At 38.9% G+C, this 21,466-nt stretch overlaps 1 long non-coding RNA gene across 1 annotated transcript; it reads left to right on the forward strand.

Annotated features, from left to right (window-relative positions):
- The first annotated feature begins 600 nt into the window (after positions 1-600).
- LOC114458731 (uncharacterized) lies at positions 601-4,805 on the forward strand. The gene is made up of 3 exons (XR_003673124.1): positions 601-735; positions 844-1,054; positions 4,686-4,805. It is a non-coding gene; the product is annotated as an uncharacterized LOC114458731 (long non-coding RNA).
- Positions 4,806-21,466: the final 16,661 nt, after the last annotated feature.

The following is a 21,466-nucleotide window of genomic DNA, read 5'->3' on the forward strand; positions in this document are numbered from 1 at the left end:
TCGCTCTATGGGACCTTTATTTTGGAGGGTCACTGCTCTGTGGGACCTTTATTTTGGAGGGTCCCCGCTCTCTGGGACCTTTATTTTGGAGGGTCCCTGCTCTATGGGACCTTTATTTTGGAGGGTCTCGCTCTATGGGACCTTTATTTTGGAGGGTCTCTGCTCTATGGGACCTTTATTTTGGAGGGTCCCCGCTCTCTGGGACCTTTATTTTGGAGGGTCTCGCTCTCTGGGACCTTTATTTTGGAGGGTCACTGCTCTATGGGACCTTTATTTTGTGGGTTGCTATAGGGCTGAACAGGTTGAGAACCACTACACTAAAACACAGGTTTGTTCATTTAGCACACGTTAGCATCCGCTGTAGCTGAAAAATTGACACTCATGCTGAGTTATTCTATTCTAGTAGGAAATCCAAAAATGATGTCAGTTTGGCGTTCTCTGTGGTCGTCCAATCAGTGGGCTGAGAATGATCAGCTGACAGTACTCCACTTCTGATTGGTTAAAGCAACAGGTGCGTTGTGGTTTATTATAGCCTCTAAAACACTAGAACCCAGGACAAGTATTAGAGAGCCTGGCAACAGATGAGAGCTGAAACCTGATTGGATGAAAGCTCTTTAATGAATACACAGCGTCCAATCAGAAGATTGTCTTACTTTAAAGGATTTAAACGTGTCTTTGTATGTCCTTCTACTCTCTGATTGGCTTTCAGTGTCAGACCTTTGTTATTTCCTAACGGTGAGTTTATGAGGAACGCCACAGCTTCCTGTTCCTTCTCGTGAATCTTTTTTCCACAAAGGAAACGTTGTCCCTACGTGACTCTGCTCGGCTCGTTCTCCTCCACAGATGTTTTCCTGAGAGATGAGCGATCAGATCGATGTGTTTCTGGGTCAGGAGCAGCTTAATGGCGTCGGGAGATGAAACTTCTTCAGAACGAAGGAGGGAAAAGCAGAGCGGGATTCACCTGAGCTGGCCTCCCATCGTCCAATCAGGACGTAGCGAGAAGATGAAAGGCAGACGTGATGGCATTGATTCTTAAAGGAGAAGAAAAGGAGAGGTCAGTGAGCGGCTAATGAGAGGGAGAACAGCACATTAGCTTAGCGTTCATGTTTGTGGAGGCGGAGCTACATCATTAAAGACAACAGCGTTAGCATCGTGTAGCAGAAAATAACTTGCAATAACCTCATTAATCTGAAATCATGCTTTCATCTTTGGTACAACTTTTACACAAAGGGAGGAAAGTAACCCGTTGTTTTATGTTTATTTTAGGAAAATGTACATTTAAGAAGGTTAAAAAGTCAGAGCTAGTAGTTTAACATTTAGCTAATAGCCTAGCATTAACCATTAGCCATTGGCTTAACTTTTAGCTATTAGTTTAGCAAAACTTTAAGATAGTGTCCCAGCAGTAAGCTTTGGCTATTAGCTAAACCGTAAGCTATTAGCCAAGCACTAACCATTAGCTATTAGGCTAGCACTAACCATTAGCTATTAGGCTAGCACTAACCATTAGACATTGGCCTAAACTTTAGCTATTAGCTTAGCAATATCTTTAAGCTTTTAGCCTCGTGCTAACATTTAGCTACTTGTCTAGTGTTAACCATTAGCCTTTAACTTTTTATGAATTCAAGTAAAAACCCAATGAGGCCATTTCTAACCACAAACTTTTCAAACTCAGGTGTTTCTACTTAGTTTCATGTTTTAAAAATGTTGGAAAATAAATAAATGTAACAAAGAAATGAGATAGAATCCTTTAAATCCAGCGGTGCATTAAGATAATAGTGATTTTTGATGAGTTTGGAGCTCCAACAGCGTGAGATGACTAAGGCTGTCAATCAGAGCTTCCATCTGATTGGATAATCACTTCACCCTGATTGGGATCTTCTTTATTCTCCGTGCTGACCTTTGTGAGGACACGCCGCTCGTTTCCTCCTCCCACCGCTAACTTGTCCCGCGCTGCAATCAGCTCAGCATTTACATTCAGATGAGCCGCGCCGCCGCTGGAATGTAAATGTACCCAGAGATCAGCCGGGGACTCCGGCAGATTGGAAAAGCTCTGCCTCGTATACCTGTCCTCACACGACACCAGGAGTCAGTGTGAAATGTTAATCACAGGATTTAATCAGAGCTGTTTGGAGAGGGCCTTAAATATTCATGGAGCCCTGCTGCCTATTCTTATGGAAACGGGAGATAACTTCACCTTCTGCTTTAACTTCTTCAAACTTGGTGTAAACTTAGTGTAAGCCTGATGGACATGCAGGAAAACCACTTAAAAAACCACTCTGAGCTGCCTGTAGGGGGCGCTGTGAGGGAAAGTTACAGCATCATTATTCATTAGTTAAAGTAATAAAATGAAAGTGACGCAATTAATAAAACAACTTCCGGTGCTGATTTTTCTTTATTAGTTATTGCAATTTGTCAATTAACATAAGATTTAGCGTTAGCGATTAGCCTAACTTTATTCCTTAGCTATTAGCCAAACCTGTTCCTTAGTTATAAACCGAACTGTAACTTTTACCTATTAGCTTAAACCTAATCTATTATAGTAAAACTTATTCTTAGTAATTAGCTTAACTCTAGGCAAGGCAAGGCAAATTTATTTGTATAGCGCATTTCATACACAACGCAGCTAAATGTGCTTTACATGATAAAACATTCAACAGCTTAAAATCAATAAGAACATTTAAAATCATCAGTAAAATCATTTAAAATCATCAACAAACACATGACATCATCAACATGACCATAAATCACTCTCTCAATCATACGCAGTAGAGAAAAAAAGTTCCTTTAACTTTGATTTAAAAATGTTATTAGCTATTAGCATAGCATTAACTTTTAGCTATTAGCATAGTATTAACCTTTAGCTATTAGCTTAGCACTAACCTTTAACTATTAGCATAGCACTATCTTTTAGCTATTAGCATAGCATTGACTTTTAGCTATTAGCCTAGCACTAACCTTTAGCTATTAGCCTTGCATTAACCTTTAGCTATTAGCATAGCACTAACTTTTAGCTATTAGCCTAGCATTAACTTTTAGCTATTAACATAGCATTAGCCTTTAGCTATTAGCCTAGCACCAACTTTTAGCTATTAGCCTAGCAGTAACCTTTAGCTATTAGCATAGCACTAACCTTTAGCTATTAGCCTAGCACTAACCTTTAGCTATTAGCATAGCACTAACCTTTAGCTATTAGCATAGCACTAACCTTTAGCTATTAGCCTAGCACTAACCTTTAGCTAATAGCCTAGCACTAACCTTTAGCTATTAACCTAGCACTAACCTTTTGCTATTAGCCTAACATTAACCTTTAGCTATTAACCTAGCACTAACCTTTTGCTATTAGCCTCACATTAACCTTTAGCTATTAGCATAGAACTAACCTTTAGCTATTAGCTTAACATTAACCTTTAGCTATTAGCTTAACATTAACCTTTAGCTATTAGCTTAACATTAACCTTTAGCTATTAGCTTAACATTAACCTTTAGCTATTAGCTTAACATTAACCTTTAGCTATTAGCTTAACATTAACCTTTAGCTATTAGCCTAACATTAACCTTTAGCTATTAGCTTAACATTAACCTTTAGCTATTAGCCTAACATTAACCTTTAGCTATTAGCTTAACATTAACCTTTAGCTATTAGCCTAACATTAACCTTTAGCTATTAGCCTAACATTAACCTTTAGCTATTAGCTTAACATTAACCTTTAGCTATTAGCTTAACATTAACCTTTAGCTATTAGCTTAACATTAACCTTTAGCTATTAGCTTAACATTAACCTTTAGCTATTAGCCTAACATTAACCTTTAGCTATTAGCTTAACATTAACCTTTAGCTATTAGCTTAACATTAACCTTTAGCTATTAGCTTAACATTAACCTTTAGCTATTAGCCTAACATTAACCTTTAGCTATTAGCTTAACATCAACCTTTAGCTATTAGCCTAACATTAACCTTTAGCTATTAGCTTAACATTAACCTTTAGCTATTAGCTTAACATTAACACTTAGCTATTAGCTTAACATTAACCTTTAGCTATTAGCCTAACATTAACCTTTAGCTATTAGCTTAACATCAACCTTTAGCTATTAGCCTAACATTAACCTTTAGCTATTAGCTTAACATTAACCTTTAGCTATTAGCTTAACATTAACCCTTAGCTATTAGCTTAACATTAACCTTTAGCTATTAGCCTAGCATATGAAGCTCCTCAGCAGTGAAACTCTCATGTGAACAGCAGATGGCAGCAGAGAATCATGACCTGAAGTATTATATTTAATTTAATATTTATTTATTACTTTACAGAGCAATAACGCTTGTTTTATTTGTTGTTATAAGTCAGTTCAGGATTCAGACAGATGTGAAAACGTGTGTAAATGTTTCTAACAAGTTGTTTTAATCCCAAAGTAAATCTGACATGTTTCAGTTTAATGTGACGTTGAACTTTGACCTGAAACCAAACGTCATTATTTAAAAGTTACGCTAACTTTTTTTTGTTTATGTTGTTGTTTCTTTGTTAATGTTTTTAATTTTTTTTTGTGATTTGTGACTTTAACAAAAGCAATTTCCCCCTGGGATTAATAAAGGAATTCTGATTTATTCTACCTCAGATCTAAAGGGTTAATCCTAGTGTGTGTGTGTGTGTGTGTGTGTGTGTGTGTGTGTCTGATTTGGTCGACAGCAGCAGCTCTGGCTTTGATTGCAGCAGTAACACGGAGCATCTGTCCCCTGAATACCAACGAGGACACATCCCTCCATCACTGATGACACACACACACACACACACACACACACACACACACACACACACACACACACACACACACACACACACACACACACACACACACTCTCACACTCCTGCAGGTTGTCTCCGCCCCATCCTTGAGGTGTGTATCTTTAGCTGCAGAGCTCTGCACCGTGTTCTGTACATGTAAATTAAAGTAAACTCACTGAATTCATGTACTTTTATTAATTTAGTGACTTTATTACATGTTTTTTACTTCAATCTTTGTGAAACAAACAACCTAGAAAAGTGGAAGATGTTTTGTGTCATTTTTTAATTCAGTTTTTAATTTTTAAACATTTTTCTACATTTCAGATTACATTATACAGCCAACATTTATTTTATTACATTTGACAAACGTGTTTATGTTTAATGTTTATCTGCTGCTGTTTCTATTGTGTCTATTGTTTACATATCTTGGTTATTTGCTGCTGTTTCTTGATTTAGTTTAATCACTTTAATTTAATATAGTGTTTACAGGAATTATTTGATAATTTAGTAATTTTTTTAGAAATCTTGTTTCTATTACATTTATATATATATATACAGTATATATACATTTAGAATAATAATAGTTAATATTTTATTTGATTTTGGTATCAGATCTCCACTTAGTTGTAGATTGAGTTGTAAATATATATTTTACATATTATTTAATTTAATTATAGTATTGTTTTTTGTCTCTTTTTTAAATTCAAATTGAATATTTTATGTGTGAATTTCTTCTATTGTAGATTTGTGTTTAACTTTAGCTGTACTTGTGTGGACTAGTGTAGGGCGAGGTCACGGCGGGACAGCAGTGTTTCATTCCTTATGCAGCAGCTGTAATGCTGCTCTGCTATGCCTGAGGGACATTTACATTTAGCAGGAGAGCGTCTGAGCGAGCTCTGAATGTGAGAGTAGCTCCTTATTCCATACTGACACATAGCATCAGCACCACTGAGCGTTTCCTCCTCACACAGAGCTGCTGACCTGATTTATACCCCACAAATAAACCTCAACATCAACACAGGAGCATTTAGTTACACTTAAGGAATAAAAAGGACAAATGATAATCAATTTTATTCAAATAGAAAAAAAATATATTCAAATTATAAACATTAAATAAAACGACCCCCTGCAATGTTCTCGATGACCCTCAAGACCAGTGGTTCTCAACCTGTTCAGGCAGGGACCCCCCAAAATAAAGGTCCCAGAGAGCGGGGACCCTCCAAAGTAAAGGTCCCAGAGAGTGGGGACCCTCCAAAATAAAGGTCCCATAGAGCGGGGACCCTCCAAAATAAAGGTCCCATAGAGTGGGGACCCTCCAAAATAAAGGTCCCAGAGAGCAGGGACCCCCACTGTAGCTGAAGGTGGTTGAACACAGACATGAACATTGAAGAACAGTCATGTGGAGACAGGACCATCTATAAGGGGGAATAAAGGAGAGATTTTTGGGGTCCATCCATAAAGTCAGTAAAATGATGGTCCATTGTTCTATGAATCTGTGATAACCACATTTATTTATTCATCTGAATAATATCCACTGTTATCCAGGAACATTTATTATTATTATTATAGTCATCTTAAAGATGGAAATCATGGTTTTAATCACTAATAAAATGCAAGGCAATTTATCTGTATAGAACATTTCATACACAAAGCAACTCAATGTGCTTTACATGATCAAAAAGTGCAACAGAAAACTTTCAACAGAAATAAAATAATTTAAAATCATCAACATGACCAAAAATCAAAAAAGTTCCTTTAACTTTGATTTCAAAATGTTCACATGTGATGCTGACTTCAGCTCTGCTGCAGTTTGTTCCATTTCTTTGCAGCATAACAACTAAACACAGCATCACCATGGTTACTGTGAGCTCTGGGCTCCACTATCTGACCTGTGTCCATAGATCTCAGAGACCTGCTGGGTTCATACCTGACTAACATCTCACTGATGTATTCTGGACCAAACCCATTCACACATTTATAACCAGCAGCAGAACTTTACAGTCTCCTCTGAGGCTGACTGGGAGCCAGTGTAATGTGTTCTGACCTCTTTGTTCTGGTTCAGACCTGAGCTGCAGCGTTCTGAACCAGCTGTAGATGTTTGATGAAGACCATTACAATAGTCCAGTCTGCTGGAGATAAAAGCATGGACCAGTTTCTCCTGATCTTTCTGAGTCATTAAACCTTTCACTCTGGAGATGTTCTTTAGGTGGTAGAAGATGTTTTTGTGATAGATTTGATCTGATGCTGAATGTCAGATCTGAGTCAATCAGAACACCAAGGTTTTATTCTTTCATGAGGAGGTTTTTCAGACGTTTCCATATTGAAATGTATCGTTAAAGTGCAATTTAAACACTTTTGACACAAATGACCACTTCTCTTTGAGAAAACACAGCGTGGTACGTGTGGACGGAAGAGAAGACCCAGATATTTCTTATCATTAGACTTATTAATGATTAGTGCCACATTAGACGTGAAACAACAAAGGAATGCAGTGTGTTCTCAGTCTTCTGCAGAGAAGTCTCACAGGATGAGATTTCACCAGTTACCAGGCTCCTCCCCCAAAAACAACCTTTAATGGAAACACAAGATTATTCTGGTACGAACGAAGCCTGAACCGCGTTTAGTCGTTTTCTCTAATTGGAGAGTCATGGACTGCTCAGTTCTCTTCCTGTGGACTCGTGTGTGTGTGTGTGTGTGTGTGTGTGTGTGTGTATATATATAAAATATTCTAACTGTGGGACATGCTGATATTTGGTTTCCTCCTCCTCTGGTAAAGGCGATGACCTTCTGTCTGAGGTACCATAAGTTTCCAGAAGATGAAGAGTTGGTTGAACTTTGTTACGTTCACTCAAACCTCTTGTAAAAAGCACATCAAAGTCAAAGCCACATCCAGAAACATTCATCCCACCTACATAATGCATCGGGGCTTCTTCAGACAAGCATGTTGCAGGCACTCTGTATGTGCCACACCTCCATTATGCATCAGTGTGAAAGCTACAGGAGGAATTCTGGAGAGATTTGGGACGGAGGGCTCGTCACATCATGCTAACGTCACAGTGCTAATGCAGATTCCTCAGGTCACACACACTCAGATGAACCATGAACGTTCACGTTAGTGTAAAACACACGACATCACTCGGATCAACAGGCGACGGAGGGAAAAGAGGATGCTAATGCTAACACTGAGCACACCCAAACCAAATGACAGTAAAAAAAAACCAGTAAACAAATACACAAAAAAATTATAGAAAATAAACAAACAAAAAAATACAAAAAATGTTTTTGTTAAAAAATAGCCAAAAACCACAAAACTTGCACCAACCAGACACAAATTACATAAAAAAGTAAAAGATCAACAAACAGACATAAAACAGCCAATAACTAAACTAAAGATGACACAAAACGATGACAACAAAGATTCCAAGAGGAGGAAGTTTCCTTATTTGTTGTCTGAAAAGACGACGTAATTATTGTAAAATCACACTGAAGAACTTTCCAGAATAAAGACAAATGATAAATGTGAAGCTTCACTTCCTGTGGGTCGTCTCTGATTAGCCTCATTAGCTTTGTGCTGTGGTTTTTAGGCTAAAGCTAACCGCTAACCTCTCGCTCCTTCAGGTGGATTTGGAATGATGGGAAAGAGAAAATAATGCTTAACATTGACATAGAATTATTGAATTGCCTTTTGAAGATCAGCTTTATTTTACAGTTAAGGAGCCAGGGGGCGGCCATCTTGAATGGCCCGCAAAGCATCATGGGTTGATGCAGAAATGTCTTAAATCTGTTTGTTTTAGTGGAGTTTGTTGGTGTTTGTGTTCATTGTTTCCTTCCACAGTTTGTTGGTCTTAAGGGAACAATTTTGTGTGAAAGTGTTGAATATTTTGTGTCTTATTGAACTTCTTCTGTCGGTTTGTTTCCTTTTGTTTGGATGCATTTCAATCACAATTTGTGTTTTTTTTTTTTTCTTTTTCTTTTTTGGATGAAAGAAGCCTTGTACTTTGATATTTGTTGGTTCGTTACCCAGAGCCGGACTGTGGGACCAGGGACCACCCTGAAGGACGAAGTGAAGCCATCTCAGATTGGTGGAAGACAGACGGGCGTTCCCTGCTGACTAATCACAGCTGGAGGATTTTACAGGTGTTGAAAACACACACACACACACACACACACACACACACACACACACACACACACACACACACACACACACACACACACACACACACTGAATGTGGGAGTGTGAATCAGGGTTTGATGTTTATATTATAACAAATAAAAGGGTCGTGTGAGTGGTCTGGAACATCTGTATGTGCTCAGCGGGCGGGTAATACCACACTGTCATTGCTCATCTCGGCCTCATTGGACGAACGATTTACAGGCGGTTAGTCTTTGCACGATGCTGACTCACTTTCTGTGGGATTTCTCCGCTTTGGCTTCTTCTCCACACAACATTTCTTTCCTAATCCAATGTTTCTACATCAAAGGTTTGAAACCCTGCTCTTTGAAACACACACAGAATCTCAGAAACAAGTCCCCATGAGGTCCATTGTGCCAGGTAGGAGAGTTTAAAGGTTGAACATAGGTGTGAGCACCTGTAAATGTGCACTATCATGCGTTTGATTTGATTGGTTTTTAATTGACTGAACCTTTATGAAATTTGGCTCAGTTATGTTGAGTTGGTTCTTCAATTATCATGCAAAGTTTCAGCTGAATCAGATGTATGTTTTTTAATAGAAATATAGATTTATTTAAACATTGTTCCTGTTGGGACCAAAATGTAGACCTCCTCCCTCACCTGTGCGTTCTCGCGCTGCAACACCTGAAAACACACTCCGTCCTTCAGCCCCCACAAGGTTCCGTTTGTCACGTGAAAGATGGAAAAGTGAGGATCAGATGCTCACAGAGGAAGTGATGTCATGGTGTGTGATGTGTGTGTGTGGTGAGATCAAAGCCTCACCACTCATTATTGTGTCATTATGACGTTATGACCACCTGTTTAATACCTCTTTGATCCCGTAGCAAATACCTGCTAATGCTAATGCTAAAGTAGAAGCTGCACCAGGGCCTTCCAATGCTGACTTCTGTCTATTCTTCATCATCTCTGAGGACGTTGAGCACTGATTGGTCCACGTGGGGACACAGAGATCATGTGTGATCATATTGATGTTCTTCATCTTACATAACGTGATGAAAGACTTTACATTACAGGATGAATAATTCAGACGTTCAAAGAACAACTGATTCCTTATAACAGAGGAAGAGTGAAGTGAGGACGCGGACTTTTATTGTGTAAACAGGAAGAGGGTTCACTGGTCTGAGCGTTAGGTGTTTGTGCTGAGCTGCAATTAGAGGCTAGTTTCATCCAATACACACAAAACACACAAAGGAGTGTGTGTTTATCTGCAAGTGCAAAAATTACATATGGAAACGTTTTATTTTGGCGAGCTTTAAAATGTGGGAAGAAGAAAGCAACAAACCAAGAAACTGCTGAAGTTCATTCTCACCAAACAAGCTTTACCTAGTTAACCCGTTTAATATTTACTAAGTTAACCCGTTTAATATTTACTAAGTTAACTCATTTAATATTTACTAAGTTAACCCGTTTAATATTTACTACGTTAACCCGTTTAATATTTACTAAGTTAACTCATTTAATATTTACTAAGTTAACTCATTTAATATTTACTAAGTTAACCCGTTTAATATTTACTAAGTTAACTCATTTAATATTTACTAAGGTAACCCATTTAATATTTACTAAGTTAACCCGTTTAATATTTACTAACTTAACCCATTTAATATTTACTAAGTTAACCCGTTTAATATTTACTAAGTTAACTCATTTAATATTTACTTAGTTAACCCGTTTAATATTTACTAAGTTAACTCATTTAATATTTACTAAGTTAACCCGTTTAATATTTACTAAGTTAACTCATTTAATATTTACTAAGTTAACCCGTTTAATATTTACTAAGTTAACTCATTTAATATTTACTAAGTTAACCCGTTTAATATTTACTAAGTTAACCAGTTTAATATTTACTAAGTTAACCAGTTTAATATTTACTAAGTTAACCCGTTTGATATTTACTAAGTTAACCAGTTTAATATTTACTAAGGTAACTCATTTAATATTTACTAAGTTAACTCGTTTAATATTTACTAAGTTAACTCATTTAATATTTACTAAGTTAACCCGTTTAATATTTACTAAGGTAACTCATTTAATATTTACTAAGTTAACCCGTTTAATATTTACTAAGTTAACTCATTTAATATTTACTAAGTTAACCCGTTTAATATTTACTAAGTTAACCCGTTTAATATTTACTAAGGTAACTCATTTAATATTTACTAAGTTAACCAGTTTAATATTTACTAAGTTAACTCATTTAATATTTACTAAGTTAACCAGTTTAATATTTACTAAGTTAACCAGTTTAATATTAACTAAGTTAACCAGTTTACTTGTCCATTGTTGGCACACATTTACCAGCAGGTGTTATGGTTTATTTGGTGTCCATTTTAGTTAATGACTTACTGGCAACATTAATAACTGCAAATCTAGAAATATGAAGGTTTTCCTTTTTACTTTAACGAGAGATGAACATTTAACTGTTAACTCAACTTTAGTAAATGGTCACCATTTGACACGGTAACCAATTGAACTGAAGCACTCCTGTACAAACTCAACATTAGTCCTGGTTTCATGATGTTTTTGATCTTAAAAGTGTTGTGAATAAATCATGTCTTTAATGCACAGTGTTTTATGACTTTGCTTCGTTCTAAATTTATCGTCTACGCTTGGCTTCGATGCTCATCCACTGTTTATGCTGAGGGTTGTATCTTTCAAAATAAAGGCGTGCTGAGCTGCAGGTAAAAGGAATAAACCTTAAAGAAATGAGGAACAGACAACATTTGGATAAACATGAGGATAATATGAGTAGTTTGAGCTCATTTCTGCATTGCATGCCCTTAAAAAGCCACAAAGTCCCAAAAGCGTTTTAGATTTATGTGTAAACACGTCGTCACGGTGATCTGTGGGGTGACTTTGCATTTCTACACCGAGTCGGACCGTTGGTTATTATGAGCACCTTAGCTTTAAAAACATCTTTATTGAGAGAATAGAATGACACACCAAACCAAAGTGTGAGTGGTCAACTGAAGAATAAACATTGCTCCATAACCTGAAATTAAGTCATTCTGGGTTTTCCTTCAAGTGATCAGAAGTAGACATAACAATGGGAAACATTGTGAAATACACGGAGGATTCAGAATAAACACAAAGTGAGATATAAATCATAAACAGGGAAACAAAAAGCAGAAAAAACACAGGACTTTCCACATTGATCTCATTTAACTTAGAAGCGTTTAAAGTAATAAAACATGTTTAAATGGGACATATCATGAAGAATCCACTTTTGCAGTTTTTTTTTAATCACATATGAGGTAACATCAGTGTCCACCAGCACAAAAATGTGAAATAAATTCATCCAGTCGTTTGTTTGTGGTCTGTGTAAGTCTAACAACACAGAGAAAATTTCTCAGTTTCAAATTTTCTAAGTTTGTGACGTCACTAGTTAAAGCGGGAAAGAAAATACCTTCTTCTCCTCTGGTAACTCCACCCATGGACTCCACCCCCAACCTAATGAAAACTTTTGTGAAAGTCTGCCATTGTTTTTTACACCAAACGCGATTGTAGCGACTGCAGTCACTTCTATCGCCCGTGATGAGGCGTTTGAACATAGTGGTGCTTTTTGGTCACATCACCACTCCATCGCTCCAGTGAACTGTGTGTGCATGTGTGCGGAGCTGGGTGGCAGAGGAGAGAGAGGGCTGGTCTTCTCCAGCACTTATCATTAACAGCATTACTTTTACGATTTAAATGATCAATTTACTTTTAGAGTTACGAAAAGATGAGTTCACTCAGATTGTAGACTTATTCAGGAAGTGAACCACTGGAATTTGCCCCAGTAAGTTGAAGAAGTCTCTCGCTGCAGCGTGTCCTTGTAGCGGGGGGAGGGGCTGCTCCCTCGGCTCTACAGACAGTGAAGGACTTTGAGCGGTCGCACAGGACCTCTGGAAGTTGCGTCATTTCCATTGATTTTGAATGTAATCTAGTCACTTCAGTTGCGTTCGGTGTCACCCCGAGGAAGACAAGGGTGGGGAAGGGGGAGGTCCATGCAAATCCAGGGACACACCCTCCAAACAGAACTCATTTTTACAGGATATTAAACCTCTTTCTGTTCCTTAATTCATGTTATGTTTTGACCAAACACCAGCACAGATGTGTCATTTAGACCCAGGAAAGTGTTTTAAAAGGTTGGATCATACTGTATGTCCCCTTTAAAGATACTTTTACTAATGGCAGAACACTGGTGAACAGGAGATAAACCTGAATGCTATGAAATGATCTTTAAAAGTTTAATTTGAAGCTAGAAAATCACACATGCATTGATAAAACTTGAGTTTTTGATCTTATGTTAATTTGTCTTATCTTGACTTAAATTATCTTAACTAATTCTAATTTAACTGAGCTTGTCTAAATATGTTTCATCTTAAATTATTCTTCTATTTAATTTAACTAATTTTAACTTGTTCATTTTCGTCTAAACGTATCTTGTTTTGTCTGGTCTTAGCTTGTCTTTTCTCATCTTGTCTAACCCTAACTCATGTTATCTTAATCCAGCTCATTTAACTTAACTAACCTTGTCTTGTCTTAACTTATCTTTTTTAACTGTGCCTAGCTTGTTTTGTTTTGTCTTCTCTTTCCTCATCTTATGTTAGCTTAAATTGTCTAAATGTATCCCTTTTCTCTAGATCCTAACTTGAATTAATTTGTCTTGTCTTAACTTATCTTAATTTGCCTTGACGTCACATCCAACCGTATCATATTTTAACTTCTCTTTGCTCATCTCATCTTGTCTTACCTTAACTCATGTTAACTTAACTTAAGATAGCTCATCCTGAATTCATTTATCAAAGCTTAACTTTTCTTATCTAATTTTAAAACATCCTAATTTACTTTAACTAATCTTGTTTCGACTTACCTTATCTTCTGATGTTATTTTGTCTCTGGGCTCAGTTGTCGTGGTTCTGCGGTTGTCCTCTGTCCCTCAGTGCGGCGGCTCTGCCTCTCGGCGCTGCTTTGACAGTCGGGGTCGAAGACAACCAACACCATTACACTGACACTGGTAAGTCATTTGTAAAGCTTAGCTTTACCAACCCACTGGTACTGCCTTTAATGGACCCAGCACTGCTGCTACCAGCGTAGGAATAGGTTGGTCTCTATATAAACAAACACTAAGCTAGTGTGTGACAAAGGGTTAAAACAAACACCGGGTTTGATGAAAGGTTGTGAGCTGGTTAACTAATCGTAACTTAACTTTTAACTTAACTTACCTAGACTTGTCTTAACTTATTGTTTTTTTTATTTAATGTCGGCTAATTTGTTTTGTTTTGTCTTATCGGCTCTTTGCTCATTTCATTTTAACTTTAAATTATCTTATCTTATCTCTTTTTCTTTCTAACTTAACTTGAATTAATTTAACTTGTTTTGTCTGATCTTGTTTTAACTAATCTTATCCTTCAGGTTGAACTCTTTGCTCCATCAGTTGAGGAGAACCAGGAGAATTACGAAGAATATTTTCTAGAAATTGTCCAATCACGATCAGTTCCCGACCAAGGTGAGTGTCCTAATATTTAAGGCATGTTTGATTGATTTCTTCAGCCTTTGGTTCCTGTTCTGCTCCTAAAGTGCTGCATAGATGAAGTAAAGCTTCTTCAATGGTTGTAGCTCCAAACGGGACAGTTACTGTAGATTTTTCCCGGCAGGTGACATCACCTGGTGGAAACTCCGCCTCCTGACAATCCTCTCCTCCTAACATGGACATAATACACGCCTCCCAGAATGTGAGCTCCTCTCTCTCAAACTATCTAACAGCTAAAACAAACACTGCAATTTAATATAGAATTTATGTTATACTTTATTGCCATATATATAAATGCAAACTGCACTACTTTTTCTGCTGCTTTTGTCTGCAAAGCAGCGAGAGTCACTGCTCTGAGGCACGTACCCATTTAGTTTACACCCATCAGCTGTTAGCACTCCATGCTAATGCTACACCAGCCTATGCAGCGAGACCTGATATCTCTCGTGAACTGAGGATGTGTCGCCTGGGGATGTTTATGGAATTGTGGCTAACAACGCTAATACCGGACTCGGTTGTGGAATTGGACGCGATGACAGGACGACCCTAGACTTAGGGCCTCCGGTGTTAAAGTTTAAGTGGCGACCATTTTAACTGACAACCCACTTCCCTTAGCGTAGCTCGTGGCTGCAGCAATGGCAGATGTATTATGCTGCGTTCATGTCGGATGCGTCTTCTGCAGCACTGGACACATCTGCCGCACGAAACGTTCCGCATGTGTCACAGGATCAAAAAATGTCCCCATTCGCTTCATATGCAAGTTTGAAGTAAAGCCCCGCCCACCAGCAGCACATCCAACTGGGTGAGTTTCACTGCCTGCTGAAGCGAGGAGCTGTGCTCGTTTTTCTCCTCTCATAAACATAAACCACCAGTGAAAAAAGCCGGTGTGATTAGCGGTTAATGCTATGCTAGCTCAGTGCTATAGAGAGAACTTTTACCTGCTACTACCACCTCCTCGCTGATTCTCCTCCATGTCAAATCCTTCCTAGTCCGGTCCTGGTTATAAAGGGCGTGTCCTACAGCTCCAGGTGGTCACACACAGCTTCTACTCCATGGTTGAATGGGTGAACAGACCGGTGTCCATGTTGATGTGACGTCATCGTCAACAAAGACTCTGAATGGCTTTTGTCCTGAGAAACAGTCGCAGGCGTTCAATATTTTCAACTCTTGACGTGCGGGTCAGACCGCCGCACGGGAAAGATTTTGCCTCTGGGCCGCGTCTATCCATTGACTTTGTATGTAATCTTGTTGCACGAACATTTTGTGACGCATGCGGTGTGAACGCACCGTTAGAGGACCAGAGTGCTAAGCTGCCCTTGTCGATACCAGGTAGCTTTTATTTACGTTGTACAACTCTTTAAAGTGTTAATATGTGATTGTGTTTGCAGCTCTGTGTGCGGACACGTCACATGCATCGCTCGGTGCAAAGTGGGCTCAATCAATTTTTATTATGTTTTTACAAAATTTACTGTCTGTATATTATGATGAAACAATAAAACAATTAACACATATCATTTGTGTCATACAAATAAATAAACACTTGAGTCGCTTCCGGTCGGTCGCCAGTTAATATGGTCACCACTTAAAATACAACACCGGCTTTACAGACAGGTACTCCTCAGACGATGGAGAGCGGTAAATGAAATGGACAGGGTCTCGCTTTGACTGATAGATGGTGTAATCCAGGGTACATCTCTATCAAGGTGCAGTTTTGTAGTGAGGATATTGATGTCTGTGTCCCTGTAAAGGAAGAGGATGAAGGTCCACCTTCACATCATAAAACAGTGTTTGTCTGACTCACAATCACAATAGTCTAATGTGCAGTTTTTTGGCTGAAAACAATAACAAGAGTGAGTGGATAGCAAAATATAAAAGCTAGTGATCATCTATTGTGTGTGGAGTCAGAGTCTACAGACACGCCTACTCATGAATATACATAAGTAGGTTTTTCGATTTGGTCAGAAAGTGACTTTTCAGCGGCTAAAACTCCAGAAAACAGGCGAGTTTGGGAAAATAAACCTCAAATACTATATGTTGTTGGGGTTCTTAGAAGAAATGGAGATGGGTGAAAAATAGCATCATACTGGATCTTTAAGGTTACTATGGAAACACCACCTCCTCCATCCACTAGATGGAGCACTTCTATCTGCATTCAGCTGTGAGTCTACAGGCTTTTCACTCGCCTGGTGCTTACTAACTCTAAGCAAGCACTAGCCCCGCCCTTTATTATACTTTTATTTGATTTCCTTGGTCCCTGATGTCTCAGTGGTTTCATGTTTAAAAGTAAAACATTGTCACATGCAGTTACACATTGTGTCCAAAAGTGGCGCTCATCATCAGTAAAACCGGGAGAAAATAATATTATTGATCATACTTTATCTTCTGTCATCGTTTCTCTGGAGAAGATGAAATCATGTCTTCATCACTGAGGGATTCATGCAGATACTTCATCATCATCAACAATGAACTCAGACAACGTCATGACTAACTCGATTGAGAAATCATAAAAGAGATGGTTTCATATCGTCTGTCTGGATCAAACGCCAAACATTGATTGGTGTATGCTGGTGACGTGCTGGTGACGTGCTGACGTGGTGACGTATCGATCATTTCCTGTTTACACTCTACCGCTGTTTGCAGCGCTCTACTACTGTGTTCTGCTAACTCTAATCAAACTTGTTGTCATTGATATTTTAGCCTTGAAAACACTTGTTTTAATTTTTTACTGTACAGTTAAACGTACGAAGGTTAAGTAAAAAGCAATCTCGCCTCTTATAGGCAGTACAATCTCCTTTAAACTTCCTTTTGTCCTTAGCTTAGCTTAGCTTAAATTTAGCACCTATGGCTTCTCTCTCCTCCCCTCCGCTCTCCTGCCCGGTGTGTCAGATGTTTAGTTACTCCTCGTCCTCCTTTAGGGACAATGGTAGTTGCATAAAGTGTAGCGTACTGTTAGATATGGAGGCGAGGATCAACAATCTGGAGAAGCGGTTCCGCACCCCTGATACCAAAACCGAAGCTAGCAAGCAGGACCTAGCCGGTGCGGACCGTGCTAGCTCTAGCTTAGCCTCCCCCCCGGCCAGCAATGAGTGGGTTACTGTCCGTGGTAAGCATAGTCGAAGGTCAAAAAGCCGCTCGGGACACCACCATGTTCACGTCTCAAACAGGTTCTCCCCCCTCCGTGAGGACAACACACTCACCGGGGAACAAACTCTGATAATTGGCGACTCCATAGTGAAAAACGTGAAGCTAGCGAAGTCAGCGGGCATCGTGAGGTGCATCCCAGGGGCCAGAGCGGGCGACATAGAATCAAATCTAAAGTTGCTGGCAAAGAGTAACCGTAAGTTTGATAGGATAGTTCTCCATGTCGGCACTAATGACTCCCGACGTCGCCAGTCGGAAGCAACCAAAGTGAACATTGAATCAGTTTGTGCTTATGCTAAAACAATGTCGGACTCCGTAATTTTCTCTGGTCCCTTACCAAATCTGACCAGTGATGACATGTATAGCCGCATGTCATCATTTAACCGCTGGCTATCGAGGTGGTGTCCAGAAAACGAGGTGGGCTTCATTGATAATTGGAGATCCTTCTGGGGAAAACCGAACCTGATAGGAAGAGATGGAATCCATCCTACTTTGGAGGGAGCATCTCTACTATCAGAAAACATGGCACATTTATGACATCTCATGAATGAGACCATGTTACAGAGGGGGAGTCCTCCACGCCCCTCTGCGCTTGCCTTAGGACAGTTTCCCTCCCATTGCTATCAGGATAGCTGTGTTCATCGCCATGACAACTGTTGTGATGGTGATGAATATTATTTTATGGAGACAAATAAAAGAGCTATCAATTATAAAAATCTGAAAAAAATTAAAATCTCAAATCTAGAAACACCAAAACATAAAACCATTAGATGTGCTCTATTAAATATTAGATCACTGAGATCCAAATCTCTACTAGTAAATGACCTTATCTCAGAAAATAACTTTGATTTATTCTGTTTAACTGAAACATGGCTGTATCAAGATGAATATGTTAGTTTAAATGAAGCCACTCCTCCCAGTCATTTAAATACTCATATGCCACGAGACATAGGCCGTGGAGGTGGTGTAGCAGCTATTTATCATTCCTCTCTCCTAATCTATCCTAAACCAAAGGCCAGTTACACTTCCTTTGAAAGCCTGGTTCTAAATTTATCTCATATCGAATCAAAAACCTGCCAGCCAGTCTTATTTGCGATAATTTACCGTCCTCCAGGCCCTTATTCTGAATTTCTATCAGAATTCTCTGAGTTTATATCAAACTTAGTCCTCAGTTCTGATAAAATACTGATAGTAGGAGATTTTAATATCCATGTGGACAAAGATAGTGATAGCCTGAGCTCAGCCTTTATGTCCCTAATAGACTCAGTTGGCTTTTTTCAAACTATTAATGAAGCTACTCATCGTTTAAATCATACTCTTGATCTTGTTCTAACATATGGCCTTGATATTAATGAACTAAAAGTCTACCCTGAAAATCTTCTGCAATCAGATCACTTTTTAATATCTTTTAACATTATCCTAGAGGATCTCGCACTGTGCAATAAAATAGTTACAAGTAGAAATCTATCCAACAGTGCTGTGGCTAAATTTAAAGAGGCCATTCCTGCTGCCTTAAACTCAGTGCACCATCCAATAAATAACTATGATATTAATTATAACCCCTCTCAACTGGATCTGCTTGTCGATAGCTCTGCTAGTCTACTAAAATCCACCTTGGACTCAATTGCCCCATTGAGGGAAAAAACTATTAAACGTCAGAGGAAAGCTCCGTGGTTTAGCTCTGAAACTCACTCACTCAAACAAACAACCGTAAATTAGAGAGAATGTGGCGCTCCAATAAAACAGAGGAGTCACGAATACTTTGGCAAGAAAGCCATAGTAAATACATGACAGCCTTACGACATAGTCGATCTACATACTACTCCTCACTAATTGAAGAAAATAAAAATAATCCGAGGTACCTTTTCAGCACTGTAGCCAGGCTAACACAAAGTCAGAGCTCTATTGAGCCCATGATTCCTCTAGCCCTCAGCTGTGAGGACTTTATGACATTTTTTAACGATAAAATTCACAAGATTAGAGATAAAATTAGCCACTCCCTGCCTTCACCTGGGCCTGCTGTACCATTAAATGTAAATAGGCCTAACCTAAACTGTTTCACACATATAGGACTTCAGGAACTTAACTCTATTATTTCATCCTCCAAACCATCGACCTGCCTTTCAGATCCGATCCCAACTAAGCTGTTTAAAGAAGTTGTTCCCCTAGTCTGCCCATCTTTGTTGGAGACAATAAATATATCCCTATCAATAGGCTACGTGCCACAGTCCTTTAAAGTAGCTGTAATCAAACCCCTTCTCAAAAAACCTACTCTTGATTCCAGCACTTTAGCAAACTACAGGCCTATATCTAATCTTCCTTTTATTTCAAAGATTCTTGAGAAAGTTGTGGCAGCTCAGCTCTGTGAATTTCTTCAAAACAACAGCCTGTTCGAGGACTTCCAGTCAGGTTTTAGAGCTCAACACAGCACAGAGACTGCTTTAGTTAAAGTAACTAATGATCTACTCTGGGCTTCAGATGAAGGACGACTCTCAGTGCTGGTTTTATTAGATCTTAGTGCAGCTTTTGACACTATAGATCACTATATTCTACTAGAGAGATTAGAGAAATTACTTGGAATCACAGGGACTGCCCTAAACTGGTTTAAGTCCTACCTATCTGATAGGTACCAGTTTGTACACGTGAATAATAAGTCTTCTGTGTACACTAAAGTAAGCTACGGGGTTCCTCAGGGCTCTGTGCTAGGTCCAATCCTCTTCTGTATCTATATGATCCCCCTTGGTAATGTTATGAGAAAATACTCTGTTAACTTTCACTGCTATGCTGATGATACCCAACTGTATGTATCAATGAAGTCAGGTGAGACAAATCAGCTATCTAAACTTGAGGCCTGTCTAAAGGACATTAGGGCCTGGATGGACCAAAATTTTCTTCTTCTCAACTCAGACAAGACTGAGGTCATTGTACTGGGCCCACGACACCTTAGAGAAACCTATGCTAGCCTAACTGCTCTAGATGGCATTACTCTGGCACAAAGCACAACTGTTAGAAACCTTGGGGTTCTATTTGATCAGGATTTATCCTTCAACTCTCACATAAAACAAACTTCAAGAACTGCCTTCTTTCATCTCCGTAACATTGCTAAAATCAGATCTATCCTGTCTCAGGGCGACGCCGAAAAACTAGTCCATGCTTTTGTTACCTCTAGACTGGATTATTGTAATTCTCTTTTAGCAGGCTGCCCGAGCAAGTCGCTTAAGACACTTCAGCTGGTTCAAAATGCTGCAGCACGTGTACTGACTAAAACTAGGAGAAGAGATCACATTACTCCTGTATTAGCCTCTCTGCATTGGCTTCCCATAAAATATAGAATAGAATTCAAGATTCTTCTTCTCACTTATAAAGCCCTAAATGGACAGGCACCAGTCTATCTCAAGGAGCTTGTAGTGCCATACAATCCCCCCAGAACACTACGCTCTCAAAATGCTGGACTACTCGTTGTTCCATTCATCTCTAAAAGTAGTATAGGAGGAAGAGCTTTCAGTTATCAGGCCCCACTTCTCTGGAACCATCTACCAACCACGGTTCGGGGGGCAGACACCCTCTCTACCTTTAAGGTTAGGCTCAAAACATTCCTCTTTGATAAAGCTTTTAGTTAGGAACCAGCTCATAGCTCATAATTAAGATGCAATAGGCATAGACTGCCGGGGGGGGGGGTCTGGCATGCTCGGTTGGAGAGAGGTTGGAGAGGGCGTTAAGAGAGAGGTCATTTAGGTTAGAGAGGGACCGGAGAGGGTCCCATTCCTCTTTCAAACACTCCCTCTATGTCTGCTTACTCCCTTGTGTGTTTGCTCCTGTACTCCTTCTGGCTTT

Source organism: Gouania willdenowi, unplaced genomic scaffold, assembly GCF_900634775.1.
Source record: "Gouania willdenowi unplaced genomic scaffold, fGouWil2.1 scaffold_173_arrow_ctg1, whole genome shotgun sequence".
NCBI classification, from domain to species: domain Eukaryota; kingdom Metazoa; phylum Chordata; class Actinopteri; order Blenniiformes; family Gobiesocidae; genus Gouania; species Gouania willdenowi.